General features: G+C 36.0%; 1 long non-coding RNA gene across 1 annotated transcript in view; it reads left to right on the top strand.

Moving 5' to 3' along the window:
* The window catches only part of LOC130684235 (uncharacterized), a 48,923-nt gene extending 23,793 nt beyond the window's left edge, over positions 1 to 25,130 (top strand). The window contains exons 3-4 of the long non-coding RNA XR_008998424.1: positions 3,761 to 3,926; positions 25,006 to 25,130. This is a non-coding gene — a long non-coding RNA (uncharacterized LOC130684235). The remainder of the gene's footprint in view (positions 1 to 3,760; positions 3,927 to 25,005) is intronic.
* The last annotated feature ends 899 nt before the right edge of the window (positions 25,131 to 26,029 follow it).

Genomic DNA, 26,029 nt, shown 5'->3' with positions numbered 1-26,029 from the left:
TTCTTGGTGAACTTGAATGCAGTGTACAGATTGTTCTCACTGATATGATAGATGGGATAGTGAGTAGACTCTCTGTGTATTTTCTTCTATTGGTGTCTACAAAGAATGCTATAATTTCATTTCATTAATTGATGCACATGAAACTGAACTTATTTTCAGTATCAAATCAGAATATATGTTAGGCTTTGACCAGTCAAAAAGAAACAACCCTAAATTGTCCAGTAGCTCAATGGTATAATTTTCTTTCTCGGAGTACATACTTTTTGTTTTTGAGGTATCATTGATACACAATTTTATGTTGTTTTTAAATATACAACACAGTTGCCCATATTATTAAATCCTCACCCCCTCTAGCGTGGTCACTACCTATCAATGTAGAAAGATATTACAGAATAATTGATTATATTTTCCATGCGCACTAGCAATGGTATAATTTAAAATTCATCAATAATATGTTCAAACTAATAGTTTTAACTTACATCTTTTTCATATATCCACCTTTTTAGTTTTCCCTTAAATAATTGAGGCCAAATAATGCCATACAATTAATAAAAATAATGAAAGACTTTAATGAAATAAATGGCCCTTTAAAATAACTTCTTTATGTATATATTTCATATATTAGGCATGTAAATTCTTATAAAATGGAAACTAAAACTACTCTTAAATTAGATAAACATTTTAAATTGTTCTTTGCAAGCATAATGTGAATGCTTCATTTTTTTACTGACATTGGTTTCTTTTAAAGAACTGAATAAATTTAAGTGTATTCATTAAGATAATAAAAATAAAGTGGCTATAGTGACTCCTTATTGTACAGTGAAAGAGTAGTGTCTTGATAGATAAGATAAAAGCAAACAAAATAATAAAAGCAATTACATTATTTTAGAAGAGTAAAGAAGAAAGTGCTATTTCAAAAGATAAACGGTATCATAAAATTTTAAGTGGAAAGTCTATTAAAAATTTTAGAGGAAAGATGTATTGTTTAGGAATGGACTTGTATTTTAAAAGGTTAGTTACCTTCCACTATCTGAACAAATTTTATATTGTTCTATGTTGAATTATTACTAAGGCAAATCTCTGACATTTTCCCACTCCTTAAATTTCTCTTGTTTAGTGACAGTGAAGCAGAAATTCTAATTAAACTAATCAAAAGGCAGTTCGAGATGATGAATTTTGTTTACAGAAAAACTAGTGAAGCTGCACTGGTCAGAAAATGAATCATTTTATAGTAAAAAAAAATTACAGTCAATAGGACAAATTTCTCTGTCTATAATATGCAGAACATCTTTCAATAAGTAAAGTTTCTTCTTTCTATTTCAGCAGATTTTATACATCTGCCATCTGTTTGGAGCAGACATAGTGCTGATGTCTAATTAGCCCATGCACAGCATTTTTCACATGTAGATATTCCTGAATCACAGTGTCTTTAGTTGACAGCTAAATGGTCAGGAGCAGTTCACAAAAAGAGAATTTTGTGACTTGTGATAGTTACAATTGCTGTTAACCAAATATACCTATTTCCCCCCTGCCATCTCCCCACTTTTCAGGCTCATAGTAGGGGTGCACTCTTATCTCTTATATTTGAAAATAGCTTAGTATCTTGTTTGGCCAATGAGTCATAAGCCTTTAACTGTTGAAGTGAGAGCCTGGCATTTACTTGCATCAGCACATATTCTTAGAGCTTTCCCCTGTCCTCTGACATAGAAGTCAGCAGTAGCTATTTCATTATCCTGAGTCCCTTAGTGATTGCAATAAGTAAAGGCCCATTGTGGACACAGCATAAACAAGACATAAATCATTGCTGTTTTATGGCCTCTCAGATACTAGGGACTGTTCCCTAGTGTAGTAATCCTCAGCTCTAGCCCACATCACCAATGTTTTCAAAGTGGGTTTCTATTCCTGAGAGTACAGTACTTCCTCTTGCAGAGACACAGTAGCATATTGTTTTGATGGAAAAAGATTTTGTGTCAAGGGCTCCAATTTCAGGAGAATTTACTGTCCAGAAAGCACCTATCTATCTTTTTTCACATTACTTCACATTCTTGTTTCCTTGAACCAAGAAAAAGTTAAGTTTTGAATAATAGACTGAGGGCAGTCTTGCTATAAGTATGGTCTACAATCAATGGAACCATAATTAGTGAGTTTGCTTATTAAAATGCAAATTCCCCCAAGTCTCATGCCAGAACTATTGAATCCAAATCAAAGAAAAGTGGAGGCTGTATAGAAAAATCAGCATTTTAAACAAGTTCTCTAGCTATTTCTAGTATATATATCAATATTTGAGGCTTACAGCATTAAAAAAATGTTTTTACACAAAAAAATGATCTCATTTATTTAGAGCACTCATGTAATTTCTAGTATTAAGAATACTGTTGACTGATAAACTTATCAGACTGAGTCAATAAACAGCATTTTAAAGCCAAATGGGTCGTTAGTTTTTTCATAGTCCTGAAAGTTTGGGATGGTTTTGTGTCTGATTTAAAAATCCTTACAGACTGATTAAGTTGTGCTTCTTGTCTCTCTGTATCCAAAGAATTCAAAATGGTCACCATGTAGAGTTTACATAAAAATATAATCAGATCTGTTATAGAGTGACAATTCAGATTTTATTCATCTGTGAGCTGCCAAATTCCAAAGAAAATGCTATCATTTTCTTTATATGAGATACATCAAGTTGCCCCTAACCCTTCTATTCTCAGAGGTACTTTAAGGACTACAGTATGATGGCATCATCCAGAATAATGCTGGCCTATGATGGCAAAAGCTGAAAAATTATTTTGTTTCTTATACAAACCAAGTTATGATTTCATCACAAGTATACATTGCAAACAATCTACATTACTGGCACTTTGATATCAATTGGTCTCAAAGGCATGGTTATCAACTAGCATGAGATTAGTGAAATTTTATCGGTGGGGAAAACAAATGTGCATATATATTTTTGTAGTTTGGTTAGGATGTTGTGTAGACACAGACATGGTCTATATATGTATGATATGTATTGCCATCCTAAGACATGTGAAAGTGAAATAATGAATAGCTAAGTGAATCTAAGCGAATCTGGGAAAAATATCCTCACTAATGACAGTGTTTCTATAAAAAGCCCCCAAATAGCCATCCAGATCGACCTGCCATCCTTTCTTGTGTAACAACATAAGAGTTAACACTATTTTTAAAAAACCACTATGTAGGTTATCCCACATATCCTTCATAATGACTTATGAGATGTGTACTATTTCTGTCTTCATTTTATACATGGGGAAACTGAACCTCAAGGACATTAAGTGAATTTGCAAATTAGTTATTTTTTTCACTCTTCAGCATAGTGTGTGACTTTTCACTAACCAGTTTTTAAACTGAAAGTATTATTCAACAGCTAGATAATCACTGATGATTTATATGGGCAGCTTTAATGTCACATTAAATACATAAAAGTTATACACCTTTTCTATACAAATAAATTGTAGAAATATATCTCAGATTAAAATAAGTAAAAAAATGTAATTCTGGCCACAACTCCTAGGAACATTAATCATATATAATTCATATAGTGTGAATTTATTTTATGATGATTTATTGATGATTTTCTTACCAGTAAACATATGTATGGAATTCCTGGCATGTACCAATGTATTATGTGCCAGATATACATCACTGAACAAAACAATAGCCTTTCTTTCAAGGAGTTTGTATTCTAATGGGGCAGTGATCTGTGAAGGCAGACATTAATGGTAAACATAATTAATATCTATTGCAGAGTTGGATAATGGTGGCAGCATGAGAAGTGAGGCAGAAATCTCCTCCCAAAACCTCATATAACAAGAAAACACAACAAATACAACCTAGCCTAAAATAGAAGATGAGAAAGAAGGCTCCAACAGATGGCTTACATCTTGGGAAAAGAGAAGACCTCAAGGAGAATGGTAATGTAGCAAAGCTGCAATCCAGCAGGACCCAAGCCCCCTGCCCCATCCCAGCTCACAGGTAGGAGGAAGAGAAATGTAGTGGGGAGGGAGCAGAAGCCCAGGACTGCTAAATACTCACCCCCAGAGAACTACTTTGATAGCACAAACCCACATTACATGGTGCTCTGGAGATTAGAGGGTCTGGAAAGCAAAGACAGGCAGAATACATGGAGAGACTGAGATTCCAGCCACTTGTGGAAAATAGGTACCCAAAGGTGGCTGCTCTGGGACTAAAGAAAGGCAAGTGTTTTGAAAGACTTCCCAACAGTGAGAGGGCTGCTGAAGGGGCAAGGATTGCACAGAGCTTGCTGCTCAGGAGAAAGGACAGGTGGAAAAAAATCATCCAAGCACACTCAGCTAGTAAGTTAGGAACTTTCAGGAGGTTCACAAGCTCCATCCTCCTGGCTGGCAATGCAGCCCTGAGGCCCACCACTGCAATACGTAGCCTGTCTCTCCTTTCTCTTGGCCAGTAGTGGTTCACAAACCTACTGCCCCTGCCATTGCACCAGGACAGCCAGAGGGCAACCCTGCCAATGAAATCTAAAGGGGTGTAATGCAGAGGCTTCCCCCTGTGTGCTAAGCCCACTGGCCCTAGCAGTGGAGGCAGGCACTGTGGATGGGAAGCAGGAAAGGGCTCTTTCCTCCTGGCAGGCACTGGTGCTGCTTGCCTGCAACCCCCACCATTGCTCCAGGTGCTGGGCAGCTCAGAGAGTAGAGCTCCTTGGCACTACAGGGTGCTGCCTACACAAAGTTATTATTCCATATTATTCAGTATGAATATGAAAAGGCAAAAAAATCTTGTTCAATCCAAAATCCCCCAAAGACCAGAAAGAGGGATCAGTGAAACTGAAATCACCAATCTGCTTGATAAAGATTTCAAAATAAAAATCATAAACATGCTCATGGAGCTACAGAAAAATATTCAGGATCTCAGGGACAACTTCAAGAAAGAGATAGAAACTTTGAAAAATGCAGTATTGGAAATGAAACATACAATGGAGGGATTTAAAAGCAGATTAGAAGAGGCAGGGGAGATGGCAAATGGAATAGAAATTAGAGAAAAGAAATGCAAAGAGGCTGAGGCAGAGAGAGAATAAAGGATCTCTAGGAATGAAAGAATAATAAGACAACTCTGTGACCAATCCAAAGGGAACAATACTTGCCTAATAGGGGGTTACCAGAAGAAGAAGAAGAGAGAAATAGAGATAGAAAGTGTCTTTGAGGAAATGCTCACTGAAAACTTCCCCAGTGTGGGGAAGGAAATAGTCTCTTATACTGTGGAAGCACACAGATCTCCCAACACAAGGGACCCAAGGAAGACAACACCAACACATATAATAAAATGGCAAAGATCAAGGATAAGAACAGGCTATTAAAAGCAGCCAGAGAGAGAGAAAAAAATCACATACAAAGGAAAGCCCATCAGGCTATCTTCAGACTTCTCAGCAGAAAACTTACAGGCCAGAAGCACTGGCATAATATATTTAATGCAAAGAAACAAAAGGGCCTCAAACCAAGAACACTCTACCCAGAAAGATTATCATTTACATTTGAAGCAGGGATTTAACAATTTCCAGATAAGCAAAAGTTGAGAGAATTTATCTCCCACAAACCATCTCTACAGTGTATTTTAAAGGGACTGCTCTAGATGGAAGGGCTCCTAAGGCTAGACAGCTGTTACTAGAGAAAGTAAAACCACAGTAAAGAAAGTAGACCAATGAATTACTAAGCAAATTCAAAATTAAATCAGCTACCCAAAAAGTCAGTCAAGGGACACACAAGGAATACAGAATATGACAACTAACATATAAAGAATAGAGGATGAAGAAAAAGAAGAGAGGAAAAAAAATAAACCTTTATGTTGTGTGTGTAATAGTGCAATAAGTGAGTTAACATAGATTATTAGATAGTAAAGAAGCTGCCCTTGAACCTTTGGTAACCACAAATCTAAAGCCTGCAATGGCAATAAGTACATATCTACTGATAATCACCCTAAATGTAAATGGACTGAATGAACCAATCAAAAGACATAGAGTCACTGAATGGATAAAAAAGGAAGACCCGTCTATATGCTGCCTACAAGAGACTCACTTCAAACCCAAAGACATACACAGACTAAAAGTGAAGGAATGGAAGAAGATATTTCAAGCAAAAAATAGGGAGAAAAAAAAGTAGTTGCAGTATTTGTATCAGGTATAATAGACTTCAAAAGAAAGAAAGTAACAAGACAAAGAAGGACATTACATAATGATAAAGGGTTCAGTCCAACAAGAGGATATAACCATTATAAATATCTATGTACCTAAATTAAGAGCACCCAAATATGTAAAACAAATACTAACAGAATTAAAGGGGGAAATAGAATACAGTGCATTCATTTTAGGAGACTTCAACACACCACTTACTCCAAAGGACAGATCAACCAGACAGAAAATAGGTGAGGACACAGAGGCACTGAACAACACACTAGAACAGATGGACCTAATAGGCATCTACAGAACACTCTTCCGCAAAGCAGGAGGATACACATTCTTTTCAAGTGGCTATGGAACATTTTCTAGATTAGATCACATATTAGGTCATAAAAAAGAGCCTCATTAAATTCAGAAGGATTGAAACTGTACCAATCAGCTTCTCAGACCACAAACGTATGAAACTAGAAATAAATTATGCAAAGAAAACAAAAATGCTAGCAAACACATGGAAGCTTAACAACATGCTCCTAAATAATCAATGGATCAATGACCAAATAAAACAGACATCAAGCAATATATAGAGACAAATGAAAATAGCAGCTTAGTACCACAACTTCTGTGGGATACAGTGAGGGCAGTTCTAAGAGAAAAGTATATAGCAATACAGGCTTACCTCAAGAAAGAAGAATAATCCCAAATGAACAGTCTAAATTCACAATAATAAAATTAGAAAAAGAGGAACAAATGAGGCCCAAAGTCAGTAGAAGGATGAACATCATAAAGATCAGAGCAGAAATAAATAAAATTGAGAAGAATAAAACAATAGAATCAATGAAACCAGGACATGGTTCTTCAAGAAAATAAACAAAATAGACAAACCCATAGCCATACTTATCAAGATAAAAAGAGAGTGTACACACATAAACAGAATCAGATTTAGAAAGGAAAAATCATTATGGATACCATACATACAGAAATACAAAGAATTATTAGAGAATACTATGAAAAATTATGTGCTAACAAATTGGATAATCTGGAAGAAATGGACTCCTTTCTAGAAAAATACAACCTTCTGAGACTGACCAAGGAAGAAACAGAAAATCTGAACAGACCAATTACCAGCAATGAAATTGAATTGGTAATCAAAAAACTACATAAGAACAAAACTCCTGGACTAGATGGCTTCACCACTGAATTTTATCAAACATTTAGAGAAGACCCAATACCCATTCTCCTTAAGGTTTCCCAGAAAGTAGAAGAGGAAGGAATACTTCCAAACTCATTCTATGAGGCCAGCATCACTCTAATACCCAAACCAGGCAAAGACACCACAAAAAAAGAAAATTACAAACCAATATCCCTGATGAACAAAGATGTAAAAATACTCACCAAAATATTAGCAAACCAAATTAAAAGATATCCATTATGATCAAGTAGGATTTATTTCTGGGATGCAAGGTTGGTACAATATTTGAAAATCCATCAACATCATCCAGCACATCAACAAAAAGAAGGACAAAAATCACATGATCATCTCCATAGATGATGACAAAGCATTTGACAAAGTCAACAACCCTTTATGATAAAAACTCTCAACAAAATGGGTATAGAGGGCAAGTACCTCAACATAATAAAGGCCATATATAAAAAACCCACAGCCAATATCACACTTAACAGCAAAAAGCTGAAAGCTTTTCCTTTAAGATCAGAAACAAGACAAGGATGCCCACTCTCCCCACTTTTATTCACCATAGTACTGGAGGCCATTACCATGGCAACCAGACAACACTAAGAAATAAAAGGCATCCTTTGTAAGGAAGAAGATAAACTGTCACTATTTGTAGATTATATTATATTGTACATAAAAAACCTTAAAGAATCCACTCCAAAACTATTACAACTAATAATTGAATTCAGCAATGTTACAGGATATAAAATTAATACTCATAAATCTGTTGCATTCCTATATACTAATGATGAACTAGCAGAAAAAGAAATCAGGAAACAATTCCATACACAATTGCATATAAAAGAATAAAATACCTAGGAATAAACCTAACCAAGGAGGTGGAAAACTAATACCATGAAAACTACAAGAAACTCATGATTGAAATTAAAGAAGACACCAATAAATGAAAATACATCCCATGCTCATGGATAGGAAGACTTAGTATTATCAAAATGGCCATCCTGTCTAAGGCAATCTACAGATTCAATGCAATCCTTATCAAAATACTAATAGCATTCTTCAATGAACTAGAAAAATTAGTTCTAAAATACATATGGAATCACAAAAGACCCCAAATAGCTAAAGCAATCCTGAGAAGGAAGAATAAAGTTGGAGGATTATGCTCCCCAACTACAAGCTCTACTACAAATCCACAGTAATCAAGACAATTTGGTGCTGGCACAAGAACAGAACCATTGATTAATGGAATAGACTAGAGAGCCCAGATATAAACCCTAGCATATATGGCCAATTAATATACAATAAGGAGCCATGGATATACAATGGTTAAATGAGAGCCTCTTCAACAACTGGTGTTGGCAAAACTGGACAGCTACATGTAAGACAATGAAACTGGATACACAAAAGTAAACTCAAAATGGATCAAAGATCTGAATGTAAGTCATGAAACCATAAAACTCTTAGAAGAAAACATAGGCAAAAATCTCTTTAATATAAACAAGAGCAGTTTTTTCCTGAACACACCTCCTCAGGCAAGGGAAACAAAAGAAAAAATGAACAAATGAGATTATATCAAACTAAAAAGTTTCTGTACAGCAAAGGACACCATCAGCAGAACAAAAAGGCATCCTGCAGTATGGGAGAATATATTTGTAAACAACGTATCTGATAAAGGGCTTACATCTAAAATACATAAAGAACTCACAGGCTTCAATGTCTAAAAAGCAAATAACCTGATTAAAAATGGGCACAGGATCTGAACAGACACTTATCCAAGGAAGAAATTCAGATTCAGAAGAAATTAATGTGCCAAGAGGCACATGAAAAGATGCCACACATTTCTAATTATTGGAGAAATGCAAATTAAAACCACAATGAGATATTACCTCACACCAGTTAGTATGGCTAACATCCAAAAGACAAAGAATGACAAATGCTGGTGACGATGTGGAGAAAGGAGAACCCTCCTACACTGTTGGTGGGAATGTGAATTTGTTCAATCATTGTGGAAAACAACATGGAAGTTGCTCAAAAAACTAAAAGTAGAAATACCACTTGACCCACGAGTTCCACTCCTAGGAATTAACCCTAAGAAAACAAGATCCCAGATTCAAAAAGACATATGCAAACCTATGTTTATTGCAGCACTATTTACAATAGCCAAGATTTGGAAGCATCCTAAGTGTTCATCGGTAGTTGAATGGATAAAAAAGATGTGGTACATATACACAATGGAATACTATTCAGCCATAAGAAGAAAACAAATCCTACCATTTGCAACAACATGGATGGAGCTTGAAGGTATTATGCTCAGTGTAGTAAGCCAGGCAGAGAAAGACAAGTACCAAATGATTTCCCTCATTTGTGGAGTATAACAACAAAGCAAAACTGAAGGAACAAAACAGCATCAGACTCACAGACTTCAAGAAGTGACTAGCAGTTTCCAAAGGGAAAGGGCATGGGGAGTGTGGTTCGGGAGGGACAGAGAAGGGGATTAAGGGGTATTATGATCAGCACACATAATGTAGGGGTGCACGGTGGTATAACACAGAGAAGACAAGTAGTGACTTTATAGCATCTTACTCTGCTGATGGACAGTGACTGCAGTGGGGTGTGTGTGGGGGACTTGATAGTATGGGTGAACATGCTGTAACCACAATGTTGCTCATGTGAAACCTTCGTAAGATTGTATATCAGTGATACCTTAATAAAAAAATAGATCTATTGCATGTTACCAAATGATAAAACTATGGAAGAAGAAAATCAGAGAAGGGTACACTGAATTAAGAATACCGTGGGTGAGTGGTAAGAACTGAAATTTCAAATAAGAGTGCTCTGAAGGTATTACTGAGGGTCATCATTTAACAAAGACTTGAAACAGGCTAGTAGGAATTACATCTATGAAAATGTTAAGTATCTGGTCATGTCATAATTATTGTGGTGTATCTAAAGATATTTATGTACTACAATTTATTTCATGAATTTTATATGCGTTTTCCTTCCCACAATAGTAGATATTCCCAAAGTTTGTCTTACAAGACTATGAGTTCTAAGATGCAAGGGACTGAGATAGCATGGTTGTGTGAGAAGTTCTGTTAACATTCTGTGATAAGATAAGAAAGAGCCAGCATGAAAGAATTTCAGATTTCCTAAAATATGTGTATATGAATTGAATTCATGTGAGTTGATACCTTACCACAGCAGTTCAGTAAAGATGCTTTTGGAGCTAGATCCAAGGGTCAGACTTCTGTCTTGGCTGTTTATTTGTTATGCATTTGCTGTGATGTAATTTAACTTTTGTGTACCCATTTCCTCAGTAAAAATGAGATAATAATGGTATTTAAGTGAAAAGGTAGTTAAGAGCACTACACTATGTATAGATGCAAAACCCTTGATAGTTGCTGACACATAATGAGTGTTTTACAAGTTCTGACTGTACCTGCTCCCTCCCACACTCTGAAAAATAAAATCCTCCACCCAACAAGTTAGAATCATGATCATCCTGGGAATATTTTCTCTTCAACTGAAGCATCATTTCATATTAGTGTGTTTTGCTACTTTGGGAGATTTATGGATAATTTTTATTTTCTATAATTGTTTTGTAATTTTGTATATAATTTGTCTTTAGTACTATTTTATTTATTTTTATTTTTGTTTTTATTTTTTAAATTTTGGTATCATTAATCTATAATTACATGAAGAACATTATGTTTACTAGGCTCCCCCCTTCACCAAATCTCCCACACATACCCCTTCACAGTCACTGTCCATCAGCGTAGTAAGATGCTGTAAAATCACTACTTGTCTTCTCTGTGTTGTAGAGCCCACCCCGTACCCCCTCCACATTATACATGCGAATTGCAATGCCCCCATTCTTTTTCCCACCCTTATCCCTCCCTTCCCGCCCATCATCCTCAGTCCCTTTCCCTTTGGTAGCTGTTAGTCCATTCGTGGGTTCTGTGATTCTGCTGCTCTTTTGTTCCTTAAGTTTTTCTTTGCTCTTATACTCCACATATGAGTGAAATCATTTGGTACTTGTCTTTCTCCACCTGGCTTATTTCACTGAGCATAATACCCTCTAGTTCCATTCATGTTGTTGCAAATGGTAGGATTTGTTTTCTTCTTATGGCTGAATAATATTCCATTGTGTATATGTACCACATCTTCTTTATACATTCATCTACCGATGGACATTTAGGTTGCTTCCATTTCTTGGCTATTGTAAATAGTGCTGCGACAAACATTGGGGTGCATCTGTCTTGTTCAAACTAGGCTGCTGCATTCTTAGGGTAAATTCCTAGAAGTGGAATTCCTGGGTCAAATGGTATTTCTATTTTAAGCATTTTGAGGAACCTCCATACTGCTTTCCACAATGGTTGAACCAATTTACATTCCCACCAACAGTGTAGGAGGGTTCCCCTTTCTCTACAACCTCACCAACATTTGTTGTTGTTTGTCTTTTGGATGGTGGCGATCCTTACTGGTGGTAGGTGATATCTCACTGTGATTTTAATTTGCATTTCTCTGATGATTAGTGATGTGGAGCATCTTATCATATGTCTCTTGACCATCTGAATTTCTTCTTTAGAGAACTGTCTGTTCAGCTCCTCTGCCCATTTTTTAATTGGATTATTTCTTTTTTCTTTGTTGAGGTGAGTGAACTCTTTATATATTTTGAATGTCAACCCTTTATCGGATCTGTCACTTATGAATATATTCTCTCATACTGTAGGATACCTTTTTGTTCTATTGATGGTGTCCTTTGCTGTACAGAGGTTTTCAGCTTGATATAGTCCCACCTGTTCATTTTTGCTTTTGTTTCCCTTGCCTGGGGAGATATGTTGTTCATGAAGTCACTCATGTTTATGTCCATGAGATTTTTGCCTATGTTTTTTTCTAAGAGGTTTAAGGTTTCATGACTTACATTCAGGTCTTTTATCCATTTTGAATTTACTTTTGTGTATGGTGTTAGACAGTGATCCAGTTTCATTCTCTTACATGTAGCTGTCCAGTTCTGCCAGCACCATCTGTTGAAGAGACTGTCATTTCCCCATTGTATGTCCATGGCTCCTTTATTGTATATTAATTGACCATATATGTTTGGGTTAATGTTTGGAGTCTCTATTCTGTTCCACTGATCTGTGGCCCTGTTCTTGTGCCAGTACCAAATTGTCTTGGTTAATGTGGCTTTGTAGTAGAGCTTGAAGTTGGGGAGTGAGATCCCCCCCACTTTATTCTTCCTTCTCAGGATTGCTTTGGCTATTCGGGGTCTTTGGTGTTTCCATATGAATTTTTGAACTATTTGTTCCAGTTCATTGAAGAAAGCTGTTGGTAATTTGGTAGGGATTGCATCGAATCTGTATATTGCTTTGGGAAGGATGGCCATTTTGACAATATTAATTCTTCCTAGCCACGAGCATGGGATGAGTTTCCATTTGTTAGTGTCCTCTTTAATTTCTCTTAAGAGTATCTTGTAGTTTTCAGGGTATAGGTCTTTCACATCCTTGGTTAGGTTTATTCCTACTTATTTTATTCTTTTTTATGCTATTGTGAATGGAAGTGTTTTCCTGATTTCTCTTTCTATTAGTTGATTGTTAGTGTATAGGAAAGCCACAGATTTCTGTGTGTTGATTTTGTATCCTGCAACTTTGCTGTATTCCAATATCAGTTCTAGTAGTTTTGGGGTGGAGTCTTTAGGGTTTTTTATGTACAGTATCATGTCATCTGCAAATAGTGACAGTTTAACTTCTTTTCCAATCTGGATTCCTTGTATTTCTTTGTCTTGTCTGATTGCCATGGCTAGGACCTCCAGTACTATGTTAAATAACAGTGGAGAGAGTGGGCATCCCTGTCTAGTTCCCGATCTCAGAGGAAATGCTTTTGGCTTCTCGCTGTTCAATATAATGTTGGCTGTGGGTTTATCATAGATGGCCTTTATTATGTTGAGGTACTTGCCCTCTATTCCCATTTTGCTGAGAGTTTTTATCATGAATGCATGTTGAACTTTGTCAAATGCTTTTTCAGCATCTATGGAGATGATCATGTGGTTTCTGTCCTTGTTTTTGTTGATGTGGTGGATGATGTTGATGAATTTTTGAATGTTGTACCATCCTTGCATCCCTGGGATGAATCCCACTTGGTCATGGTCTATGACCCTTTTGATGTATTTTTGAATTTGGTTTGCTAATATTTTGTTGAGTATTTTTGCATCTACATTCATCAGGGATATTGGTCTGTAGTTTTCTTTTTTGGTGGTGTCTTTGCCTGGTTTTGGTATTAGGGTGATGTTGGCTTCATAGAATGAGTTTGGGAGTTTTCCCTCCTCTTCTATTTTTTGGAAAACTTTAAGGAGAATGGGTATTATGTCTTCTCTATATGTCTGATAAAATTCCGAGGTAAATCCATCTGGCCCCGGGGGTTTTGTTCTTGGGTAGTTTTTTTGATTACTGCTGCAATTTCATTGCTGATAATTGGTCTGTTTAGATTTTCTTTTTCTTTCTGGGTCAGTCTTGGAAGGTTGTATTTTCCTAGGATGTTGTCCATTTTTCCTAGGTTTTCCAGCTTGTTAGCATATAGGTTTTCATAATAGTCTCTAATAATTCTTTGTGTTTCTATGGGGTCCTTTGTGATTTTGCCTTTCTCTTTTCTGATTCTGTTAATGTGTGTTGACTCTCTTTTTCTCTTAATAAGTCTGGCTAGAGGCTTATCTATTTTGTTTATTTTCTCGAAGAACCAGCTCTTGGTTTCATTGATTTTTGCTATTGTTTTATTCTTCTCAATTTTATTTATTTCTTCTCTGATCTTTATTATGTCCCTCCTTCTGCTGACCTTAGGCCTCATTTGTTTTTCTGTTTCCAATTTCGATAATTGTGACATTGGACTATTCATTTGGGATTGTTCTTCCTTTTTTAAATATGCTTGGATTGCTATATACTTTCCTCTTAAGACTGCTTTAGCTGCGTCTCACAGAAGTTTGTGCTTTGTGTTATTGTTGTCATTTGTTTCCATATATTGCTGGATCTCCATTTTAATTTGGTCATTGATCCATTGATTATTTAGGAGCATGTTGTTAAGCCTCCATGTGTTGGTGAGCCTTTTTGCTTTCTTTCTACAATTTATTTCTAGTTTTATACCTGTGTGGTCTGAAACGTTGGTTGGTAGGATTTCAATCTTTTGGAATTTACTGAGGTTCTTTTTGTGGCCTAGTATGTGGTCTATTCTGGAGAATGTTCCATGTGCACTTGAGAAGAATGTGTATCCTGTTGTTTTTGGATGCAGAGTTCTATAGATGTCTACTAGGTCCATCTATTCTAGTGTGTTGTTCAGTGCCTCTGTGTCCTTACTTATTTTCTGTCTGTTGGATCTGTCCTTTGGAGTGAGTGGTGTATTAAAGTCTCCCAAAATGAATGAATTGCATTCGATTTCCTCCTTTAATTCTGTTAGTATTTGTTTCACATCTGTTGGTGCTACTGTTTGGGGTCATATATGTTTATAATGGTTATATTCTCTTGTTGGACTGAGCCCTTTATCATTATGTAATGTCCTTATTTATCTCTTGTTACTTTCTTTATTTTGAATTCTATTTTGTCTGATACTAGTATTGCAACACCTGCTTTTTCTCCTTGTTGTTTGCGTCAAATATCTTTTTCCATCCTCTGACTTTTAATCTGTGCATGTGTTTGGATTTGAGGTGAGTCTCTTGTAAGCAGCATATAGATGGGTCTTGCTTTTTTATCCATTCTATTACTCTGTGTCTTTTGATTGGTGCATTCAGTCCATTTACATTTAGGATGATTATTGAAAGATATGTACTTATTGCCATTTCAGGCTTTTGATTTGTGGTTACCAAAGGTTCAAAGTTAGCTTCTTTAGTACCTTACTGTTTTACTTAACTCGCTTATTGAGCTATTATAAACACAGTATGATGATTCTTTATTTCTCTCCCTTCTTATTCCTCCTCCTCCATTCTTCATATATTGGGTGTTTTGCTCTCTGCTCTTTTTAGGAGTGTTCCCTTCTAGAGCAGTCCCTCTAAAGTTCCCTGTAGAGATGGTTTGTGGAGGCAAATTCCCTCAACTTTTGCTTTTCTGGGAATTGTTTAGTCCCTCTTTCATATATAAATGATAATTATGCTGGATACAGTATCCTTGGTTCAAGGCCCTTCTCTTTTATTGCATTAAATATATCATGCCATTCTCTTCTGGCCTGTAAGGTTTCTGTTGAGAAGTCTGATGATAGCCTGATGGGTTTTCATTTGTAGGGGACCTTTTTTCTCTCTGGCTGCCTTTAATACTCTGTGCTTGTCCTTGATCATTGCCATTTTATTTATTATGTGTCTTGGTGTTGTCCTCTTTGGGTCCCTTCTGTTGGGAGTTCTGTGTGCTTCCTTTGTCTGAGCAACTATTTCCTCCCCCAGTTTGGGGAAGTTCTCAGTAATTATTTCTTCAAAGACACTTTCTATACCTTTTTCTCTCTCTTCCTCTTCTTTTGCCCCTATAATGCAGATATTGTTCCTTTTGGATTAGTTGCACAGTTCTCTTAATAGTGTTTCATTCCTGGAGGTCCTTTTATCTTTCTCTGTGTCAGCATCTATGCATTCCTGTTCTCTGGTTGCTATTCCATCAATGGCCTATTGTATCTTATCCATTCTGCTTATAAATCCTTCCAAAGATTGTTTCATTTCTGTAATCTCCCTCCGCACATCATCCCTTAGCTCTTGTATATTTCTCTGCAGCTCTGTCAGCATGTTTATGATTTTTATTTTGAATTCTTTTTCAGGAAGACTGGTTAGGTCTGTCTCTGCAGATCCTCTCTCAGGTGTTGTCTGGACTATTTTGGACTGGACTAAATTTTTCTGCCTTTTCATGGTGATAGCGGTGGCTGTAGGCAGGTTGCTGGTGTTTCAGCTGGGAGAAGAAAGTCCTTTCCTGCTTGCTGCATGCCTTGTCCTTCTCTGCTACCTGTGTCAGTTACCCGCACTCCTGGAGCAGCCACTGGGTTATTCTCCTAAGCTGCTGTGAGCGGGGTCTCCATCAGAGCAGCGCAGAGCCCTGCGGAGAGTGGCAGGCATGCCAGGTGCGCTCCTCCACAATAGTGGTGCTCCTGCCGGGCAGCTGTGTGCCAGTAGTGGCCTTTGGGTCTGACCCGGGCAGCTGGGCATTGGGCTGGGGTTCCAGTCAGCTGCTGAGAGTGCAGCTGCTCCCTCTGGCACTGCTACAAGTGCGCATGGGCCTCTCCTGTGCCCCTCTGGTGCCACTGGCATGTGTGGGCCTCTCCTGGGCCACTCGGTCGCTGCTTCCGCAGGCTCGTGCGGACCTCTCCCATGTCTGTGTGGTGCCACGGCTGCAGGCGCATGCCGGCTGCTCCCAGGCTGCTCTGTCACCGCCACCGCGGCCTTGCATGGACCTCTCCTGGGCCCCTGTGGCACCGCTGCCACAGGTGCGTGTGGACCGCTCTCGGGCTGCTCAGTGGCCTCTGCAGCGGGCTTGCATGAGTTGCTCTCGGTCTTCTCTCGCGCTGCAGCTCCCGGTGTGCATTGCCACTCTCCCACTACTGGGCCAGTGTGTCGGGGTCCGTGCCAGTTGGGGGAATGACTGGCAGGCTGCTTAGTGCCATGAGGGGCTTCAGACCTGTGCTGCCATCCAGGGGTTTGGGGCACCTAAAGTTCCTCAGGATTCACAGCTGCTGGCTAAGTGGGCCGGGACGACTTCATCCAGCTGTGGGGCCCCTGTCTCTTTAAGACTTGCAAAAAGCACTCGCTTTTCTTTTTTCTCAGGGGTGCCGGTTGTGGGGACCTTCCCGCAGGTTCGGGTCCCACCTGGCTGCAGCTTGTATCTTACCCCCTTCGTGTGATGTTGAGTTCTCGCATACGTAGATGTATCCTGGATGTTGTACTGTATCCACTGGTGTCTCTTTTAGGAATAATTGTATATATTGTATTTTCATAAATATTTATGTTTTTGGAGGAGATTTCCACTGAACTTCTCGTGCCGCCATCTTGGCTCCGCCCCTCTGTCTTTAGTACTTTTATTGAAAGTTTTATGTCCATGTGCATTTGCTTAATGATTGTTTCTTGAGAAGAAGATTGGGTCTATCTCATCTATAACCTGAAGGATGCAAAATGTTTAATAAAGGTAGGATTTATGGAAGTAAGGTATTTTATGATTGTACACAAATGGCTACCTGAAAATACAGTAAAATAACCACATCACAGCAAAATAAGGTATCTGAGACACTAATTGAATTTTTTCCCCCATAACCTAAACACTAACGTTTTTCAAAAAATGATTCAACCCAGATTATATAAGCAAATAAAATAAAAAAGGTTTCTGAATTTCTTATTCTCTTAGGTATTTTTCCATATTTATGATTCTAAAATGGGTGGATCACTTAATCGTTTTTGACAGACGTTCCATCAAGAATCTCAGTACTTTTAACTGGCATTTATATCTGGAATTTAGAAAGTCTATGACAAGAAAAATATGATTTTCATTAGAACATGTCTGTTTAATAAACCACTATGTTTTATTTTGCCATATAACATGCATTTACTTATTTTTCAGGGGGAGACCTTCAGAGAAATTGAGAAATGATTTAGTCATTTTACAGGAAACCAAGTATTCTTACTGGGAAATTTGCAGACTTCCTATGATAATACTTAACATATTACAAAATTATGCCATACTTTTTCTAGGATTATAATATTTTAGATATTTTAAATATGTGTAACCACTTGCAGAATAGTTTCTGGAACAAAATGAATGCTTATTTTCTAAGTGTTAATATGTATCTTTGACTAATGGTGAAAATATTGCTTTTATTACTCTAACCTTTAGGTTAGGCTTTCTGATTCAAAGAGTAAAATAAAAGGCAACCAGTAGCTAGAATTAATAGTGTTTGCAAAATGGTTATAATGCTTTCACTCTTTCAGTGCTTCCAGGAAAGAATTCTGCCAACATAACTTGAACAATAATGGATAACTGTATTAATCAGAATGGCATACATTATTTATTAAATTAATCACAGAGTGTGATTTCTCTGATAACTCATAAAATAGAGTGTAAAAAGAAAAGTCTCAGAGAGGTATTAGGAGTACTTGTAGTGATTTGGGTCTCCTTGTTGTATTGTTTTCTCCAAATAAACAAGGAGATAAATGGAATTTTGTGCCATGGATTATATGCACAGAACAGTGAAAATCTACATGCATATTCAGTCTGCCCCAGTTTGTAAAAGTCATATATGAAATTATCAACTTGCAAGCTAAGCAGAGGCAGGTGGGTTGAAGATTTGATAGTGAGAAGCTAAGGAAATTATTGTCTGATTTTTTTCTGTGTTCTCCATGAAATATGAGTCCAGGTTATGAGTTGAGAGTGGGTCGGTATGAAAAACTTGAAGACAGAAAGAAAAACATGAAAGCATTATTTTTGAGAATCGAAGTGAATTTTACCATGGAAACTTTGTGAAGTTTAATATCTGAAGACTTGAATTTACAGTAGACCAGCCAGCATAGTGTGTTCTTTTCCAGCAGCCACACTCAGCTCTGGGGACAGATGCAGGTCAAGTGGAGAACTGGGGTTAAATTGATTTGGTTTTGGCCAGTGAATGCTGTGGAATGAGAGGGGGCAAGGCAGTGAATAATGTTTAAAGAGCACTGAATCTAAGATGAGCCATGGGAGTGAGGGTACAAGGGAGATGATGGACAATGAGAGCATGGCAGACCTGAAGTTTCATAGAGTCAACAAGGTCAAAGAAATTTGCACTAAAAATACCATGTCATATGAAGTGAATGGGCAAAACATGGGATAATTGCAAACAAGATGTTACAGGTGGAGTACTAATTAAAGATGAGAAGATCACAGGAGGTGGGGTGAGGGTAAAGGTCACTGAAGAGGATAAAGTCAAAGAATGAGGGCCAAGTAATAGGAAGGACCATTCCTGTTTCCTTTATAATATGTTCCAGAACCGGCAAAGCTCATCCGTGGTGTTAGATGTCAAGGTATAGTTATTTGGGGAAGGGAGGAAGGACAGTGCCTGGCAGGGCTCATGAGGAGGCTTCTGGAGGTTGGTGGTGTTCTGTGTCTTGATCCAGATGCTCGTTACCCAGGTGCATTCACTTTGAAAGTTCATCAGCCTGTTAACTTATGATTCATGTACTTTCTTCTGTATTTGTTATAATTCAGTTACAGAATTAAAAATATAAACAACTAAAAATGAACAAAGATTATAAATCAAAGATGCAGATCACCTTCAATGTAAAGTGCAGCTATATTTCAGTGCATTTTTGGATAAAGTGCTAATATAAATTTAAAAGAAATTACCCAGAAATTAATTAACTCCAGATTTTTAAGATGCATAAAATAGTATTATAAATGAAATCTTTGAGAAGTCTTAAAAACATTTCAAGAGAGGAAGAATTTTTAAAAGACCATACTACAAAGAAATTATATTAAGCTTCACTGACTTTTCTGCATATCAGGAATATGTTAAGCATAGACTAAAATTCTTAAGAAAAATCTGAAGAAAATGAAAAGGATTTAGTGAAAAATTACAGAGATTTATCACAAGCCTTGAAATAAAACCTGATGAAGAAAAATTTCCTATTCTGATTATGTGAGGTAGAATATTTAGGAGGCAATTTCTGCATTTGAAATTCATATTTCAAAATATGATAGATATAACAACTGATAATTCCACTTTCTATGGAAGTTTAGTCCTGATGCAACAGGATTCTTATGAGAAATAATTTTAACACCATATATGTAAGATAGAAGACATAAGACTTAGATACTGGGAGAATTAACTAAGAGAAATGAAATAACTCCTTTAGCAGTGTAAGTGTAATTCGATATCATGTAGTCCTCACTGCAAATCTTGGAATGCAAACACAATGCTATAATCTACAGGTGAAAATGAGCCCTGTAGCTAGTAGTTCTCAATCTTAACCTAGAGTCCACATCTGAACAAGTTGAAAGATTCCAGGTCAAATCTATATGTAATACCTTTCTTACCAGCTCTGCAAGGGATAGATATGGAAAACATGCAACATCTCTGAGAGGAAAAGTCATTCCAAGAATGTTCCCAAGTAACTAATGAAACCATATTATGTGTGTGAACACACATACACTCACCACTCACAGAAAATATTATTGGGAGATTGTCTTTAGTTTTCTCTACCTACTTCTTTCTCTTTTGGTCAAGCGTCAATTTCATGTTCATTTATTATATTTATTACCCTCTTATTAAATGACCATATCACTTCTTTGGACCTGAATAAAAACCTAGATAAATAGAAAGTGTGTTTCTGTTAAAAAGACTTTCGAGAGAGAGGTCTTTATATATGCACACACACACATGTATACAAATATATGTAAGGAAAAACAACAAGCAAAATATAATAATAGATATAAAATGTACAAACACTGAGAATTTCAGAATAAGAAAAGTCTTACTCTAAATAAGGAAGAAGCCTTTTTGGGCATTGGTATTTAAACAAGGTGTTAAAGGAAACAAACAGAATTTGGAAGTGAAGAATTTCCAGAAAAAGAGAAGAATGTATTCTAGGTTCAATGACCCATAGCAGCAATAACCAATATTAGGTGATAAGGCATTAGTTTGCAGGGGCAGATAAAAAGAGAAAATGGTCAGTGGAGATCAAGTTAGAGATGCATATGTTGTAAGAAGAGAAACGTTCTCTCTCTTTCTTTTTCACGATCTTTTAAATAACCAGTATGGATAATTTTGATGGTGGTGGTGGTAGCAATGGATTGGTATCTTAATGGAATTTTCAATTAAAGTTTGGGGTTAAGAAGCAATACATATTGCTTGGAATCTAACAAATTAATAGTTTGACAACTTAGAAAAATTCAGAAAACACTGCAAAGTTGCAAGATCTAGCAATAATCTACTCCATGTGATCATCTCTTCACATTTAAAACCATTCTTTGTCTGCAGCTACTAATACAAGTCTTGGTATTTCCAATACTACTCAAAATGTATTTTAAGAATATATTATCTTTATATTTATAGATACTTAATAATTCTAAATAAAATATCACCAAATGTATAATTTCTCATCAATAGGAAATCAAAAATTCCAAATGTACAATTAAAAAGAAACTATAAGATCTTTTCAGATAAATTAATCTAGTGAATTACTAATAGTGTTTTAGATTCTACACATAAGTCCTGAAAAAATATCAAAATCACTGAAAAATGTGTGGCTAAAATTGCTCACTTTGTCACATTTGTTTTAAAAGTAAAAAATAAGGTTATATATTATCAAACTTGATTCTCTGATATCTTACGTCTACCCGTAGAACCCATTTCTTCATTGACTTCCAGCCATGGGTAAGAGTACTTCTGATTTTTCCTGCCACCAGTGCAGAGTGTGTGGTCATAGCCAGTAAAGCTTACATCTGTGACTACTTTCCTGGCAGTGAAACAGTGAACCCTCTACCTCAGTAAATTACATCTTCTATGTTTTATTTATTTTCAGTGAGTATTTAATGGCATCAATTTGGTACCAGACTCTGTTCTAGGAACAAGAGTTTCATAGTGTAAAAGCCCTTACATTTTAGTGTAGAGATAGAAAATGAACAAGCTTTATTTTACAGGGATAGGGGGAAGTTAGGAAATATGGCAACAAAATCTTTGCCCTCAAGAATTTCGGGATATTTTTCAGATATCACAGAAACTCTTAAAACTCAACTCCAACTTTGGAAGTCTTAAAATATCCAGTCACTTCCTTGCTATCTTTCCTGTGTTTTTCCTAGTAACTCTGTTGATTGCCCCTTCTCTACTCTGCTTCCTTTTACATCTGCCTTTTGCTTGCTGTATCTTTCAGAATTTACGTTGCTTTGCTCTTTGTAACTTGGTATCAAATAGGTTAGCTTCCAACTATCAATAGAGTTTGCATTTGGGCAGAATTCTCAATGCTTGCCAGGCCAGCTGCTACCATGGGAATAGGCCACCAATCCCTAGTGAATCAAGCAAATTATATCTCAGTAGGCATGGCTACAGAGTTCAAAGTGTTAGAATCTTAGTGTCTGGGCAGGTGTTCAGACCTCATGATTGTCCAAATAATGGCTCTGGAACTTTTTCAAAATAAGATAAATATAAATATCTTTTCTGTTTTTGGAAAAGGCAATTACCAATGCCAGGACCAAAAATTTCAAGGAATTCATCATTTATAAATGAAACAAACTAAAATGTAGCATGATTTTTTAAAGTAGAATTTTGTTGAAGAGAAGAAAATAGTTTTTCCACATATAACCTTTGTTTGAATAAAAACGTGTTCCCCTCTTTCAGTGTAATCACATTATTTATTATAATTAATATGATTATATTATCATTCAAAAAATAATTGTGTTTTGTGTCTGGTAATAAGATGAATGGCTGCAAGATTCCTAGAATCTCCTCAGGTGGATTTAGTGAGGTTTCTGTATTTGGCTTTAGCCAAAAGAAATGAGAACCAGGTCTTTTACTCACTGGGCAACTCTGTTGCAGGAAAAACAAATATAGTTAAGACTTAAAGAACAAAGCCCAGAAAGGAGACAACACTAGATATGAATATCCACCCAAGTAAAGGACTTCTAACTAAATATTATATATATATGTATATATATATATATATACACATATGTATATATGTATTTTAAACTAAATTCTATTAAAGGTGATAAATACATACATTGCATCCCTAGTAATTATTTATCTTATAACCAGAAGTTTGTACCTTTTGACCACATGTTCAACACTATGACTATAGTTAACATTGCTGTATACCATACATGAAAGTTAAGAGTAAATTCTAAGAGTTCTAAGGAAAAAAAGTATTTTTTTTTCTTTTTTTATTGAATCTATATGAAATGATGGAAGTTTACTAAAGGTGTTAGTAATTTCATGGTAAATGTCAAAATCATTATGCTGTACACCTTAAATGTATACTGCTGTATGTCAATCATATTTAATCTTAACAAAGTGTTTTGTAATCCTAACTGTTTTTAGCCTTAGTTTTTACTGTGCTAATAACTAAAAAACTCTTTCAATAATTTTAACAAAACATTTTCTATGTTATTGCTGAGAAAAATACTAACTTATTTTATAGTTTAAAGTACATACATTTATTGAAGTGGTAGGAAACTGTTAGGGATATGTCCAATTTTTATTAAAGCAACAGTATTATTTTAAGTCATCCTACAGCATGCCCAACAGACATTCAGATTTGTACAAGGTCTCCCTGTAGTCTGAATGCTCACATTTTTTTTATGTCTCCTATTGTCCATGGATTTCAAAGGTATTCAGATGATGTCATCTAATCTTATCTACTTCAACCAAGTAAATGAAATGTTAAATGTCAGCTTAATTCAAGATCCGTCTTCCATGAGAAAAAAGACTATCATAATCAATGCCAATTTCAGGAATAAAAAATATCAAAATATTTATCATGCAAAATCATTGTCAATGTGGTTTAAAGTAAACATTAATGAATCATAGCTTCCATTTTCTATTATCATCTGAGATTGAAACTAAACTATTTTTTAAATTAGAATTTATGTTGATTATTTTAACTTATACTAGTGAACAAATTACAATTGAGATATTTCAAAGTGTAATCAATTCTTGGCTTTGTATCTATCAAATATATCACATTTACATTTTTCTCTTCATTCTTAAATTTTTAGACTAGTCAAATTAATTAAGATAAAAAATATTCTTTTGTGAACAATAATATTCAAAATCACATAAGAAAAGTCAAATATGACTAGAATTACTTAATTTAGCATGTTTATTTTAAAACTTTAAAAATATATATTATCAAATATGGTTTTCTGACATGATCTCATACCTATAGAGCTCAAATTTTTATCAATTTTCACCCAATAGATAATGGTACTTCTGATTTTTCTGCTACTAACCAACAGTGTGTAGTCACAACCACTTAGGTTTAGTCCTGGCAGTGAAACAATCCCCTTTCTACCTAAGCCAGTTACCTGTTTCATGGTCCCTGTATTTATTCAGTGACTATTTAATGGTATCAATTTGTTGCCAGACACTATCCTAGGAACAAGGGTTTCACAGTGAAAAAGTCCTTACATGTCAATATGTGGAGAGTAAATGAATAAGCAAACAATTATGTGAGATAATTTCACATGGTGATGACTGCTGTTAGGTGGTTATCTGTATCTTTAATAAAACTGTGGGGTATTGGACTACAGATTGAATGGTTTATTGAGTAACTATATTTGGTAAGATTGTGCCTTTCTGGGTGGCAAATATGTGGTTTAAAACCTGAATATTGGAAAGGGAATGGTAAAGTGAAGAATAGGAGAGAGGGATCATTCTAGAAAGAGAGACAACAGATAAAAAGGCTGAAGGCAGGAAGTAGCTTTGGAGATATAATATTTAAAACAAACGTTTTTGAGGCTGGTCCATGGATCAATCTTTAGAGCTATAAGTCTTGAACTATAAGGAAAGTGATTTTGTGCTTAAGAATATCATTCTCTGAAATTATAGTGAACTTGCTGGAACTATGATGGACAATTATTAAGCCTTATCATTAAATAATCATTTAATCAATTATCTATTGACATCTTTCTCCTCTGCAGTGTTTCACTTACATGTGTGCGTGTTTTTCTCTTTCTGTTCCCCTTAGTTGCTATCATCTCTGTCCTCCAGGTGGAACAGTCATGAAGGTACAACAGAACATCAAGGAGACTGCTTGGTAAACCTACCTGTCATACAGTGCACTCTGAGAAACAGGAGATACTGAGTCAAACAGGTTAGTCAAATTATGTCTGGTTACCTGAGAGAGGTGCCACTTACTTGTATTTTCTTTGTTTATCCATGAGGTAATAGAGAAAGTAGAAAGACCTTTTTTTCTGGCTGTCTGATTATCCATCATCATATAACTGATTTTAGACTTCTACCAAAAGGTTGACAAGGGCAGAAAAATAAAGTGCATTTCAAATTCTTACATGTAAAAAAAGTAAAACTTCTTAGTCTCCATGAAGAGGTTAGATGGGGAAAAGGTTATTTGCATAATGAAACATTAAGAATTTATTTTTAGATTCAAACAGATTATGCTATTTTTGACCCCAATTAACATGATTAATCAAGAGTGGACTGAGTTTCTTGTGCATATCCCACTTTACTGACAGTTTTAGTAAGTGGCAGTGGACATCAGTCATATTTCCTTGGCTTTCAATAAATCCATAACTTTTTTTTTCTGTGTGGTGAGTCCCATGAATTGGAATTGTGCTGCTAAACATGGATAAATCTGCACCTACGAGTGACCGCGTGGCACCTCTCAGAGGTTGTTTCTTAAAATTTTTGATCAATTTATTAAGAGATTATTAAATGCTTTACACAAGCTACACATGAAAGAGACTGACTTATAAACTAAACCCAGTGTATTTTGTGGTGATGGGGAATATACAGTTTTTGAAATGACAGTATTTGTTTCCTCTATTTCGGACTGTTTTTGATGGTGTCAAGTCTACTGTTTCACTGAGGAACAAGGACTCAGAAGCAACAAGTTTAGTAGTTGTTTAAATTCATTATTTCATCTGAATGTGGCAGCACTCAGAGAATTATTCCTTTTCTTCCATAATGTCCATCGCTGTAGTAACAAAGTCGCATGTATTAATCAATGTCCATCACACTTAAGCTATCTGGGA

The sequence above is a fragment of the Manis pentadactyla genome, chromosome 6 (genome assembly GCF_030020395.1).
Source record: "Manis pentadactyla isolate mManPen7 chromosome 6, mManPen7.hap1, whole genome shotgun sequence".
In the NCBI taxonomy this organism is placed as follows: Eukaryota; Metazoa; Chordata; class Mammalia; order Pholidota; family Manidae; genus Manis; species Manis pentadactyla.
This window is presented reverse-complemented; position numbering and strand designations above follow the sequence as displayed.